The sequence below is a fragment of the Equus przewalskii genome, chromosome 22 (assembly GCF_037783145.1).
Source record: "Equus przewalskii isolate Varuska chromosome 22, EquPr2, whole genome shotgun sequence".
Classification (NCBI taxonomy): Eukaryota; Metazoa; Chordata; class Mammalia; order Perissodactyla; family Equidae; genus Equus; species Equus przewalskii.
In genome coordinates this window covers 53,985,933-54,001,023 of record NC_091852.1, presented here as the reverse complement: position 1 = coordinate 54,001,023, position 15,091 = coordinate 53,985,933, and the positions used below count along the sequence as shown (strand labels likewise).

Sequence of the window (15,091 nt, the reverse complement as noted above, 5' to 3'; positions counted from 1 at the left end):
ATTCTTTTGCATACAGATAAACTTTGTTCCCAAATTAGGTTTAGAAAGTAGAGAACTTTAGAGGGTGGCTGTTGGCCTTATATAAGGCTTTGCTATACACTTTTTAAAGTTTTTAATTCTTCTGGCACATTTAAAATACAATTTGATTTAATTAAAATTACAACTTGGATAAAACAGTAGACCTAAAAAGTTGCCTGTTGGTTTTTCCCTAAAGATTGGAACCTGAACTAACATCTGTTGCCAATCTTCCTTTTTTTTCCTTCTTCTTCTCCTCCCCAAAGCCCCCCAGTACATAGTTGTATATTCTAGTTGTGAGTGCCTCTGGTTGTGCTGTGTGAGACGCTGCCACAACATGGCCTGACAAGCCATACCATGTCTGTGCCCAGGATCTGAACCGGTGAAACTCTGGGCCCCTTGAAGCAGAGCGTGCGAACGTAACACTTGGCCATGGGACCGGCCCCCAAAATTGCCTGTGTTTTTAATCCTCTGTTTTATTCTTTCTCATTGTACTGCCTTTTTCTTCTTAATGCTTAACTACAGAAGGTAACTGGTTATTAGTTAATGAGGATACATGGTCCTCATTTTAACTTTCGTGAGATCCTGCCTGCCATGTTTATCACTGTGTCCCTGGTGCCTAGGGCTACCTGGGACACAGTTGGAGCTCAATATGTATTTTCTTTGAACAAATAGATGTGTTGCAGTCACACGCACATGCATCCTCGAGTGATTGTTTCTTCAAGACATATTTTTAGTATGAATATAGACGCACAAAGCCACTCATTTTAAGGAACTGTGTTATTATTTAATTTTTGGCCATAGTTCTCTGAATTCCCGCCCCCCCCAGCTTCTTTAGGTTGCAAAGTTAAGAGTTTCAAAATAGTGTTTTTCTGATGCAATCACTTGCCTATAATCTGTTATACTGGTTCAGCAGGTTTCTCAATATAGAAGTATTCTTGTAATTATTCTTTATTTGGTAAGAATTCAAATTGAAATGAAGAATACTTTAGTGTTTCTGATGGCCTGTCGGAAATTCTGAAACCTTCTTCCAGACAGTTAAAATCCTTTCACCTTTTTGACCCTAGATCAGATTGTCATATCCCTTTTATGTTTGTTTCTTTGTTTTTGATGAGGAAGATTAGTCCTGAGCTAACATCCACAGCCAATCCTCCCTTTGGTAAGGAAGATTAGCCCTGAGCCAACATCTGTGCCCACCTTCCTCTATTTTATATGTGGGACGCCTGCCACAGCATGGTTTGATAAGCGATACACAGATCTACAAACCCCGGGCTGCTGGAGCGGGGTGTGTAAACCCAACCACTATGCCACCAGGCTGGCCCCAAGATCCCTTTTAATTTTAGTTAATTAGTTACTTAATTTTAATATGCCCCAGGGACTGATGCACCTTCCTTCTTATTACCCAAAGCAGGTAATTTTCATAGGGTTTATATATCTCTGTTAGACCCTGGAATGCAGTCTTAGAAGCTATCTAAAATGTTTCTCTGCTGCCTTTTTGCAGTTTCCAAGCAGTTCTGCTGCTTGCAAAAATTTGGTTAAAATAAACATTTATGTGAGAGGAGTAAAGAGTTGTTAGTGTAGGGGAGGAAGACATTTCCTCTATCCAAAGTGGGTTCGTCTGGCCGGAGAACGAATTAAATTCACATGAGACAGAATAGCAAGAGAAAATTAAACAAAGCTTTATGAGGACCATGGCCCGGGACCTTTCTTCCCAAAGGAAGAAAGGGCACCGAAGAAGTGGGGTGCAGAGTGGTTATATACCCCCAAACAGGATATTTCACATATGATTGAAATGTCCCTCCCACAATAGTCACAAGATTGCCCTGTTGGCACGGCACTTGATGGACACAGCAAATAGTGGGTCTGCTATCTCGGTGGGTGTAGCAGGAGGCAAGTCTATTGTCTTGAGCTGGGTGGCCACAGGTGAGCGCAGCAATCAGTTTCTAGCCTATGGAAAGATGCTTAATCCTTAAAGAAATGCCAATGTTGGGAGGGGGAGGGAAGTCAGTTACAGGAGGTTACCAGAGAAGCACAATAAAATGCAGATTTAAGTCCTTGCCTTCCCCATTGATTAAGAGTTTCTAGAGAGATCTTTACAGATGGATAGGTCGTTTACAATGTAAATGTCTCTTAGAAAGGGTAAGTAAATTCTACTTTTCAGTTTCTTTCCTGTCTGCAAAGTAACTAGCCTCAAATAATCATCATGCCAAAGAGACATATCTTGGGGTGGCCATTTCCAGGTCCCCACATTAGCATTGATGAGGATTTTTAGGCTGGTTAATTTTAAAACGGTTTATGATGAGGATTTTTAGGTTGGTTAATTTTAAAACTACAGATGAGAAGCGGGCTCCCCACCGAGGAGTGGAATTTGCTTGCCCTTTGATCAGAGACAGTTGCATTTGTGAAGGAAATCTCCGTGCCTCCCTCTCTGTGCCAGAAGGAAGGGGGGATGGCCCTCTCTCTGGAAACTCTTAATGGGGAAGGCAAGAACTTAAGTTGTTTGCTGTCTGGCAACCTCATGTAACTGACCCCCCCCCCCGCAAAATCCTCGTTTGTCTTTCGCTGAGGATAATATTTAAGCGGTGACTTCTGCCATTTACTCAATCTGGTTTGATTCTTATCTAAAAGTTGTGGGACCAACAAATAGCTGGACCCTACGGGCACTGATACCGTTTTAACTTTTTTATGTATCCTTTGTCTTATAAAGAGGTAGCTCACATACCTATACCTTAAATTTAGCTCTAACCCTCAACTTGGGGCAGCAGCAGAAGTGGCAGCAGCAGCGGCTCCTCCTGCCCATGGATCCTGTCCCCACGCAGCAGCTCTGCCTGCCCATGGGTCCTGTCCCCATGCTATTCTATTCTCTAAATAAAAGAGCACTACTGCCAGATCTTAAGAGTCTAAGAAATCTTTCTTTCAACTCCTCAGCTCACCAACCCCGCATCAGCATCACACTCTGATGTCATACAAGTGTTGCTGAGTTAGTAGGTGTGCTAATCCCCTTTTTTGGAGTTCTTGGTGTTGCTAAATTATGCTACAAGTCCTTTACATTCCTATTTTCCCCAGCCTTTACACCACTTTGCTATTTTCTTTTTTTGATGTGGGGGGACTGGTGCACTCCACCTTTTGAAAAGATTTTCCCTGGTATATCCCTTCCACTTTCTGACTTTTGGACGGCGAAGTGGTAAGTTAGGTGATTTGATAAAGAAGGGACAAAATTAGGGTTTATTTCATTACAGCTGGAGTTCATTGATCCTCTTCCTTTATGTTGGGGTTTACTATTGTCTGATTTCTAGTTGTTAGCATCATTAATCTTTCACCCACCATGGTGTAGTTATTAGGATAATGGTTCATGTGTGTTCTTTTTTTTTTTTCCCTCACTCTGACTGGTGAACAGCGCTCTGTCCTGTTTCCATCAAGGTGAGAAAAACAGTCTTGAGATCAGGATTTGAAGATAGAGAACCGTACATACCTATTAATATTTTATCTAATCTTGACTATCTCTGCATCCTAGCACTCCTTAGAACACTCCCTTCAAAGTAGTTTAGAACAATTTACTACTTCTTAGTCATTTTCTCTGTGAGATTTGTTGCCTATCTTGTGTAGCCATGTCCTAGATTACAACTTTAATTTGTTAATTAAGCACCATCAGAAAGGTCTTCACTCCAATACACTGAAGCAGATTTGTAAAGTTGGCTCACACAGTGGCCTTAGCTTCTAATAGTAGTAGTTTGTACATAAAAATGACCTCTTTTGTCTTACATCCCTGCCTGACATTCTACCCTCTAGTCAAAACGTGCATTGCTTTAGAGGGCTTGGTCTCATTTTAATGTAAATAAAGTAATCTGATTAAATTAATTTAAATGTCTTCAGATATATTTAAATAGAACACTTATTTCAATAAAGATATACTTAATATTAGTTCCTGTGAGCGAAGGATTTTATTCTTGTAATTTGCAGATTTGATTTTGTAAGCTGACCTTCCTGAAATCCTGCTAGAGATTCAAGGACTCAGTATTCCCCACTATGCCATCCTCTCCATATGGTGATCTAATAACGCAAAGAATGCTCTTTAAACATTTTCCTGTCACATTTAATTTTCTTATTCCTTTTTCCTTACTCTCAGAATATGTGCCCATTCATTCAACAGATGTATTCTATCTTGTCAGCCCGTATTTGCTCTGCGGTCCAGCCCTTCTGTCTTCTTCACTTAACCACTGTTTCCTCTTGGGAGTTGGGGTGGGTGGGAGGGGACAGGACTGTTTGGCAGGCATTTTTGACATAATATACAGGCTCTTTGTTAGGTGATTTGCTCTCACATGAAAAGGAAATAAGGTTCTAATTATAGTCACATGGAGACTGTCTTGCTTTCTGGAATCACAAGATGTTCCAGGCTCATCTTATGATTTTGATAGTTTTCTAATGGCATTTTGACCAAAGTACTCAGAACCTGCCCTCTTGTGTGCATTGTAATTATTAAAATGAGGTACATAGCACTCACTAGAAGTATCTATAATATATAACCACAATGTATTAAATCTTTGCTTTCTCTTGCATGACTATTATGATATAATGAGCATTAACTACGTAGATGCAATGACCTTTGCTTGGAATTTCTTTCTCTCCTATTATTGTGTGTTATATGTTGGAGTCTGTAGCATACTTTTATATTAATAAACTTGTGAATGCTTAAAAAATGCTAATTTCCAACTTCCCTAATCAATACAATTATAGAAAAAGTTGACATAGAAATATAAAGTAACTGTTGGTGGCTCTCCTTGTCTTAAAATTTGGTATATAAAACATTTGGTGTGCATTCTGATTTTTTTAGCACTTTTACTATATCATCATATTGCCTTCCAGCATCCATTATATCTGATGGGCAGTCAGCTGTTAGTAAGTATTGTTCCTTTTACATCAGGGGTCTGCAAACTGTGGCCCACAGGCCTAATCTGGCCTACTGCCTGCTTTTAAGTGGTCTGTGCACTAACAATGGTTTTTACATATTTATATAGTTGGAAAAAATCAAAGGAAGGTATTTGGTGACACAAGAAAATTATGTGAAATTGAAATATAAGTATCCATAAATGAAATTTTGTTGGATCACAATGATGCACATTGAATGTGGCTGCTTTTGTGCTACAGTGGCAGAGTTGACTACTTACAACACAGACCATGTACCCTAAAATATTTACTATATACTATATGTCCCCTTACAAAATAAGTTTGTCAGTCCCTGTTGTATGTGGTGATTCATTTTCTTTTTCTTGCCGCTTTAGAGGTTTTCTCTTTGTCTTTCAACTGTTTGTGCTATAATGTGTCTAGGAATGGATCTCTTTGTGTTACTTGGGGTTTGTTTAGCTTCTGGGATATATAGATTAATATTTTTTATCTAATTTGGGAAGTTTTTGGCCCTTATTTCATCAAATATTTTTGCTGCACCTTCTCTCCTTTCCTTTTAAACTTGTCATTATACATGTCTTTGCACTTGATAATATTTCTCAGGTCTCTGAGGCGTTCATTTTTTTCCCAAAAGTTACTGTCAAACTTCTGACTTTTAACATGACGATATAAGGAGGTCAGCAAATTCTCTCCAAATAGAGCTGGACAAAACAGTCAAAAACAATAATTTCAGTGCTCTGGAATTCAGTGAAAGGCATACAACAAACTGAGAAGCATTTATATATTAAGCTACTGAATGTTAGGCAAGAAAAGTAAGTTTGTGGTTCTGAGCTGTATCCTTTTGCTATAGTAAATTGTAACTGTGAGCATAACAGTTTCTGAATCCTGTTAATCCTTCTAACAAATCACTGAAATTCATTCTATTGTTGATGAGCATTCGGGTGTCCAGTTTTCCCTATTACAAATATTGCTGTTGTGATTACAAATATTGCTGTTGTGATATTTCTTGTATATGTCTTTTGGTGACTGTATACATGTTTCTTATAATATATACATAGGAGTAAAATTGCAGAGTTTTGATCATCTTCAGTATATACTGCCAAAAGTTTCTCAGAGTGGTTGAACCAGTTTACCCTCCAGCCAGCCAGGCTCCACATCTTCACCAACAATTGGTATTTCATTTTAGCCATTCTGATGGGTACAGGGGTCTTAATTTGCCTCTTCCTAATAATCAGTGAAGTTAACTCCCTTTGCATCTATTTATTGGCCATGTGAATATCTTTGTGATGTGTCAGTTCAAGTGTTTCGTCTATTTTAAATAGTTAGATTGTCTATCCTTACTGTTTGTAGAAATTCTTTATATGTTCTGGACATATGTTCTTCTTTTGCATGTATGTATGTGTTTGTGTGTGTAAAAATGCACATATTTATTGCTAATATCTCTCCCCCTTCCTTGGATTGCCTTTTCACTCTTTTAATGGTGTCTTGTGATGAACAGAAGTTCATCATTTTTATGTAGTTCAACTTATTAATTTTTTCCTTACGGTTAGTGCTTTTTAAAAATCTTGTTTAAGAAAGTTTCTTCTCCCTCAAACCTTATTTGCTTTATTTTTCGTGCATAGATCTACCATCCATCTAGAAACAATGATTGTGTTTTCTGGGCTCAAGATTCATTTTGGTTCCATATGGATGTATAGTTGGACCAGCATCATTTATTGAAGAAAATCTTTTTCCCACTATATGTGTCAACTTGGTGATAAATCAGGCAACCATGTATATATGGATTTGTTTCTAGGTTTTGTATTCTAAATTATCTGTATGTCCTGTGTCAGTACCATGCTGTGTTGATTTCTATAGCAATATCTTGATATCTTGTGTAACATCTGTTGCTTGGTTCTTCTTCCCCAAGATTGTCTTGGTTATTCTAGGCCTTTTATAGATCCATGTACATTTTATAATCAACTCTTCAATATTCACAAAATTACTTGCTGGAAATTTTGATTGTGATTGCATTGACTATAGATTAATTGGGGGAGAACTGACATTTTTAAAATATTGAGTCTTCTAATCTATATGGCATATCCTCCTTCTATCTAGTCTTTAAAAATTGCTCTGGATGACTCAAAAACTGTAGGGAGGAAAATGGCAGGGTGAGCTGACCCGGGATTCTCTTCCCTCCAAAATACAACAAAGGATTGGAAAAACCGAATTTCAGAGAATAAATCTAATGCCAACACGTTAGAGACCTACAATACCAAGAAGGCGGAGATCATAAACCTTACTTACAGCCTCGGAGGTGCTGGAACGGTAGGAGAGAACATCACTCCCTCCCCTAGAGTCTGCAATCGCTGCTGCGCTGGTCAGGAAGGAGCGGGGGAGGGGCCGCACGACTGGGGATCATCCAGGACTCTTGCCGCTGGTTCAGTGGAAACGCGCTGATGGGGGGAAAGCTTCCGTCCGCGGGGACCCCATAAACCCAGGGCCTCGGGAGACCAGAGAACAGAACTGATCTGAATCCAGGTTGGCACGTGAGAATAGCAGCCCCTCCCTCCCGGCAAAGCCACTGGGCGCAGCCATATTGCCCGAAGGCAGAGAGCTCATAACATGCCGCTCTCGACCCCCATCTAGTGGCGACAGGCTGTAACTGTAACCGAATTCTACCACCATATGAAAAAACCGCTCCTCTACCATCCAGCAATTTATAAAAGTCCCAGAGCAGAAGGAAAACAATAAAAACATAGAATTAAGTCCTGAGGACTTGGAATTAGGTAAGCTAAGTGATAATGAGTTCAGAGCAGCTATAATCAAAAAACTCAATGAGGTACAGAGAAAGAGAGAGAAACAAGCCGAGTTCTGGAGTTACTTCACAAAAGAGACTGAAATCATAAAGAAGAATCAAACATAATTACTAGAGATGAAAAACACAATGGACCAGATAAAACAGAATACGGATTCCCTGAATGCCCGTGTAGACACCATAGAAGAGCAAATTAACATAATTGAAGATAGACAGGCTGAATGGCTCCAGACAGAGGAAGAAAGAGAACTAAGAATTTAAAAAAACGAGGAAAATCTCTGAGAGATAGTGGATTCAATGAGGAGTGAGAACATAAGGATCATAGGAATTCCCGAGAACGTGGAAAAGGAAAATGGAGCAGAAAGTGTGCTTAACGAAATTATTGAAGAGAACTTCCCAAATCTAGGGATTGACGGAGAAATGTGTGTAGAGGAAGCTTTCAGATCTCCTAGATTTGTCAGTGTAAAAAGACCTACTGCAAGGCACATAGTAGTAAAATTGGCAAGAAGGAAAGATAAGGAAAGAATACTCAGGGAAGTAAGAAAGAAGAAGAGAATAACCCTAAAGGAGCCCCTATCAGACTGTCAGTGGATTTCTCTACAGAAACCTTACAAGCTAGGAGAGAATGGAGTGACATATTCAAAGCTTTAAAAGATAAAAATCTTCAGCCAAGAATGCTCTATCCAGCAAGAATTTCCTTCAGATATGAGGGAGAAATTAAATCTTTTCCAGACAAACAAAAGGGAATTTGTAACTAAAAGCCCTCCACTACAAGAAATCCTCAAGAAGGCTCTCATACCTTAAAAAAGAAAAAAGGGAGAAAGGGGCTACAAACCACTGACTAGGGAGACCAATGGATAGAACCAGAACAGGATAGCAAATATTCAACTATAGCATTAGGGTAAAGGTAAGGAAACTACCAAAGCAAGGACGATCTTATCACTCTAACTACAAATTCATAACACGAGTTGGAATAAGAAATGAAAATAATTATTTAGGAGGGGAAGAGCAAAGAGTCTAAATCAGTATTGGGCAAGTAAGTAAGAGACCACCAGAGAATAGACTATATTATACACGAGATTCTAAATACAAACTTCAAGGTAGACACTAAAATAAAATACAGAACAGAGTCACAAATCATAAATAAGGGAAAATCTAAGAAACCCAGCATAAGAAATTGCAGTATTAAATGGGTAGTCTAAAGCACACAGGAAAAGAAACACAGGAAAACAAGATAATGAGCAACAGATTGACAGCATTAAGTCCACATGCATCAATAATCACTCTCAATGTAAACAGATTGAACTCTCCAATAAAAAGACACAGAGTGGCAAAAAGGATTAAAGAACAAGATCCAACAATTTGTTGCCTCCAGGAAACACACCTCAGCCCCAAGGACAAACACAGGCTCAGGGTGAAGGGGTGGAGGACAATACTTCAAGCTAATAGCAAGGAAAAAAAGCCAGGTGTTGCAATTCTTATATCAGACCAAGTGGATTTCAAAATAAGACAGGTAAAGAGAGACACAGAGGGACAATATATAATGATCAAAGGGACACTTCATCAAGAAGAAATAACGCTTATAAATATCTATGCACCCAACACAGGAGCACCAAGATTCATAAAGCAACTATTAACAGACCTAAAGGAAGATGTTAAAAACAACACAATAATAGTAGGGGACCTCAACACCCCACTCATATCAATTGACAGATCATCCAGACAGAAAATCAACAAGGAAATAGTGGAGCTAAATGAAAAACTAAAACAATTGGACTTAATAGACATATATAGATCACTTCACCCTAAAAGAGCTGAATACACATTCTTAAGTGCACATGGAACATTCTCAAGGATAGACCATATGTTAGGAAACAAGGCAAGCCTCTACAAATTTAAAAAAATTGAAATAACAACAAGCATCTTCTCCGATCAGAATGCTATAAGCCTAGAAATTAATTACAAGAAAGAAGCTGAGAAAGGCACAAAGATGTGGAGACTAAACAACACACTACTGAACAAGCAATGGATCATTGAAGAAATTAAAGAAAAAAAAATACCTGGAAACAAATGAAAATGATAGCATGCCATACCAACTCATATGGGATACAGCAAAAGCTGTGTTAAGAGGAAAATTCATCACAATACAGGCACATCTTAACAAACAAGACAAATCCCAAATAAGCAATCTTAAAGTACACCTAACTGAACTAGAGAAAAAAGAACAATATAAAGCCCGAAGTCAGCAGAAGGAGAGAAATAATGAAAATCAGAGCAGAAATAAATACTATTGAAACGAAAAAGGCAGTAGAAAGGATCAATGAAACAAAGAGCTGGTTTTTTGAGAAGATAAATAAAATTGACAAACCACTGGCCAGACTTACAAAGAAAAAAAGAGAGAAAGCTCAAATAAACAAAATCAGAAATGAAAGAGGAGAAATAACAACAGACTCTGCAGAAATACAACAGATTATATAAGAGAATACTACGAAAAACTATATGCCAACAGAATGGATAACCTAGAGGAAATGGATAAATTCTTGGACTCCTACAATCTCCCAAAGCTCACTCAAGAAGAGGCAGACAACTTGAACAGACCAATCACAAGGAAAGAGATTGAAACAGCAATCAAAAACATCCCAAAGAATAATACCCCAGGACCAGATGGCTTTCCTGGGGAATTCTACCAAACTTTCAGAGAGAATTTAATACCTATCCTTTTCAAGGTATTCCAAAAAATTAGGGAAGATGGAACACTTCCTAACACATTCTATGAGGCCAACATCACGCTGATACCAAAACCTGACAAGGACACCATGAAAAAAGAGAACTACAGGCCAATATCACTGATGAACATAGATGCAAAAATTCTCAACAAAATTTTGGCAACCAGAATTCAGCGATTCATCAAAAGGATCATACATCATGATCAGGTGGGATTCATACCAGGGACACAGGGATGGTTCAACATCCGCAAATCAATCAACGTGATACACCCCATCAACAAACTGAGGAATAAAAACCACATGATCATCTCAATAGATGCAAAGAAGGCATTTGACAAGATCCAACAGCCATTTATGATAAAAACTCTGAACAAAATGGGCATAGAAGGAAACTACCTCAACATAATAAAGGCCATATATGACAAACCCATAGCCAACATCATACTCAATGGGCAAGAACTGAACACTATCCCCCTGAAAACAGGAACGAGACAAGGATGCCTTCTATCACCACTCTTATTTAACATAGTACTGGAGGTCCTGGCCAGAGCAATCAGGCAAGAAAAAGGAATAAAAGGAATCCAAATAGGGAGGGAAGAAATGAAACTCTCACTGTTTGCAGACGACATGATCTTATATATAGAAAACCCCAAAGAATCCATTGGAAAACTCTTAGAAGTAATCAACAACTACAGCAAAGTTGCAGGGTACAAAATCAATTTGCATAAATCAGTAGCATTTCTATACTCCAATAGCGAACTAACAGAAAAAGAACTCAAGAACACAATACCATTCACAATCGCAATAAAATACCTTGGGGTAAATTTATATAATGAAAATTACAAGGCCTTTTTGAGAGAATTAGATGACATAAGGAGATGGAAAGACATTCCATGTACATGGATTAGAAGAATAAACATAGTTAAAATGTCCGTTCTACCTAAAGCAATCTACAGATTCAGCGCCATCCCAATCAGAATCCCAATGACATTCTTTACAGAATTAGAGCAAAGAATCCTAAAATTCATATGGGGCAACAAAAGACCCCGAATTTCTAAAGCAGTCCTGAGAAAAAAGAACAAAGCGGGAGGCATCACAATCCCTGACTGCAAAACATACTACAAAGCTACAATAATCAAAACAGCATGGTACTGATACAAAAACAGGTGCACAGATCAATGGAACAGAACTGAAAGTCCAGAAATAAAACCACACATCTATGGACAGCTTATCTTTGACAAAGGAGCTGAGGGCATACAATGGAGAAAAGAAAGTCTTTTCAACAAATGGTGCTGGGAAAACTGGAAAGCCACATGTAAAAGAATGAAAATTGACCATTCTTTTTCACCATTCACCAAAATAAACTCAAAATGGATCAAAGACCTAAAGGTGAGACCTGAAACCATAAGGCTTCTGGAAGAAAACGTAGGCAGTACACTCTTTGACATCAGTATGAAAAGGATCTTTTCGGACACCATGCCTTCTCAGAGAAGGGAAACAATGGAAATAATAAACAAATGGGACTTCATCAGACTAAAGAGCTTCTTCAAGGCAAATGAAAACAGGATTGAAACAAAAAAACAACCCACTAACTGGGAAAAAATATTTGCAAGTCATATATCTGACAAAGGCTTAATATCCATAATATATAAAGAACTCTCACAACTCAACAACAAAAAATCAAACAACCCAATCAAAAAATGGGCTGCAGACATGAACAGACATTTCTCCAAAGAAGATATGCGGATGGCCAATAGGCACATGAAAAGATGCTCATCATCGCTAATCATCAGGGAAATGCAAATCAAAACTACACTAAGATATCACTTTACACCCATTAGAATGACAAAAATATCTAAAACTAATAGTAACAAATGTTGGAGAGGTTGTGGAGAAAAAGGAACCCTCATACACTGTTGGTGGGAATGCAAACTGGTGCAGCCACTATGGAAAACAGTATGGAGATTCCTCAAAAAATTAAAAATAGAACTACCATACGATCCAGCCATCCCACTACTGGGTATTTATCCAAAGAGCTTGAAGTCAGCAATCCCAAAGGTCCCATGCACCCCAATGTTTATTGCAGCACTGTTTACAACAGCCAAGACATGGAAGCAACCTAAGTGCCGAGCAACAGACGAATGGATAAAGAAGATGTGGTACATATATACAATGGAATACTACTCAGCTGCAAAACAGAACAAAATCATTCCATTTGCAATAACATGGATGGACCTTGAGGGAATTATGTTAAGTGAAATAAGCCAGCTAGAGAATGATAATCTGTGTATGACTCCACTCATATGAGGAATTTAAAATTATGGACTAAGAACAGTTTAGTGGATACCAGGGGAAAGGTGGGGTCGGGGGTGGGCACAAAGGGTGAAGTGGTGCACCTACAACACGAATGACAATCATTAATGGACAACTGAAATTTCACAAGATTGTAACCTATCATTAACTCAATAAAAAAACTGTAAACAACACTCTGGTGCTCGAAAAGAGCACAGTTTCAACATGTTCAGCTGACACTCAGGTAGCAGTTCTCTTTTTACTCAAAGGTTCCCGCCCACTGTGTACTGTCTTTCCCGCAGGACTTTAACGAACCTGGAAGCCTGTTGGCCAGGTGCGCGTGTTGAGCCAGGACGGTGGGGATCTGATGGAGCTGTGTGAAAGGTTTGAGGGAAGAGGTGGGGTGAGGACTAGAGATGGACACTGGGCAAAAGAAAAAATTATAGCCTTCTAGAAGCTTCTAGCTCCATTGTTCCTTAGATTTTTTAACGTTACAAACATGATCCTATAGTGAGGGCCACCAGAAAAAACAAAATTCATTTCTACCACTGGGAAACTATCTAATCCAAGTTGATACTGCAACTTTTCTTCTAAAAGCCTTGAAAAATATATGGCAGTTAGAAATGCTAATGTTTACACTTCACTGTTTTAATAAAGAGTTGCATATTTTCAACTCAACAAACATAATGAGACTTACTCCATGTTAGACTTTGAGTGCACTTTGTGGTTGCCGAGTGCCAATTCTTGGACTGGCATCCAGTCTCTGGTGAAGGTGTCAGTCATCTGCAGAGAAACAAGAATAAGGTGATGTTTGCAAAGAGCTAATATTCGCTTTAAAAGAATAACCTTTACTTTGAGGTTCTGGTCTTTTTTCTTATGTATTAAAATTTGAAATATCTATTCTTTTAGAATATAACGATAGCTAATATTTAAACTGATATTTCTTGGTGGTTAAAATGTTGGATATTATTTAGGATTCTTGGTTACAAGAAATAGAAATCAGCTAGGCTAACTTCAACAGGACAGGAGCCTTTTGGAAGAAGATCCCACAAAACTGATAGGAGAACCAATTTCATTAATAATCAAAACTTGCACCCGGGGCTACTTGTATCATTAAGTGTGTTTTCTAAGTTTAGAAAACATGTGAATAGCCAACCTTGTCCCAAACCTGTGGGATATATGTCAAGGAATAGGGGCCTTGATAGGGGAAAAAAAGATTTAAATGAAAATTAAATTAAGTACTATCATGTGATTTGTAACGTGTGACTTTTATGATAATTTTTGTGGCAAAGCGAAATAAAACACTTAGCTGTAGCCTTGGGAAAAAAAAATTGCTCTGAATAATATTTTATATTTCTCAGTGTAGAGGTTTTTCACTAGATTTATTCATAGGTATTTGATGGTTTTTATGCTATTGTAAACAATGTAGTTAATGGTTCATTTTTTTATTGCTGATACGTAAAACAACAGTTTGTTTTTGTGTTTTGACCTTGTGTGTAATGATTTTGGTAAATTCACTGATTAATCCTAATAGTTTAATCTGTAGATTTTTATACACACGTTCATATCTTTTGTGAATAATGACAGTTTTTAACTTCTTTTTCTTTTCTTATTGCATCGACTATGACAGTGTTGAATAGAAGTAACCATAGTGGGCATCCTTATCTCATGGATGATCTCTGGTGGAGAGCAATGTAAAATTCACCACGAAGTATGATGTTTGCTGTAGATTTGTCTTTGTAGGTACTCTTTATCATAGGAAGGAAGTTCCCTTCTCTTCCTTTGTTACTTAGAGTTGTTTTCATGAATGAGTATTAAATTTTATCAAATGAAGTTTCTGCATATAAGCAGATAATAATTAGATTTTTCTCTTTATCCTGCTAATGTGGCCAGTTATATTAACTTTTGAACTTTAAGCCACCCTTGAATTCTTGGAATAGCTTTCACTCAGTTAGTTGTGATATATATATTTTTTAGATATTGCTGGGTATGATTTACTAGTATTTTGTTAGTATCTTTGCATCTATGGTCATAAGATAGTGGTGTGTGATTTTTTTTTCTTGTAATGTCCTCATCATGTTTTAGTATTAAGATTTTTCTTGGCCTTATAAAAATTAATTAGGAAGTATCTCTTTCTAGTCTCTGGAAAAGTTTGAATGAAATTGCTGATATTTCTTCTTTAAATGTTTGGAAGAATTTGCTAGGGCTGAAGGGTTTTTTTGTTTGTTTATTTTAGCAAGGATTTTTAATATTTAATTTTTAAAAATGAATTGTGACTATTTAGATTTTCAGTTTCTTCTAGTGTCTGTTTTGTTAACTTGTATTTTTCAAAGAATTTCTTCACTAAATATATAAGAAT

General features: G+C 37.7%; 1 protein-coding gene across 1 annotated transcript in view; it reads left to right on the top strand.

Annotated features, from left to right (window-relative positions):
- The window catches only part of MFSD14B (major facilitator superfamily domain containing 14B), an 88,565-nt gene that overhangs the window by 27,546 nt on the left and 45,928 nt on the right, over positions 1–15,091 (top strand). The window lies entirely within an intron of this gene.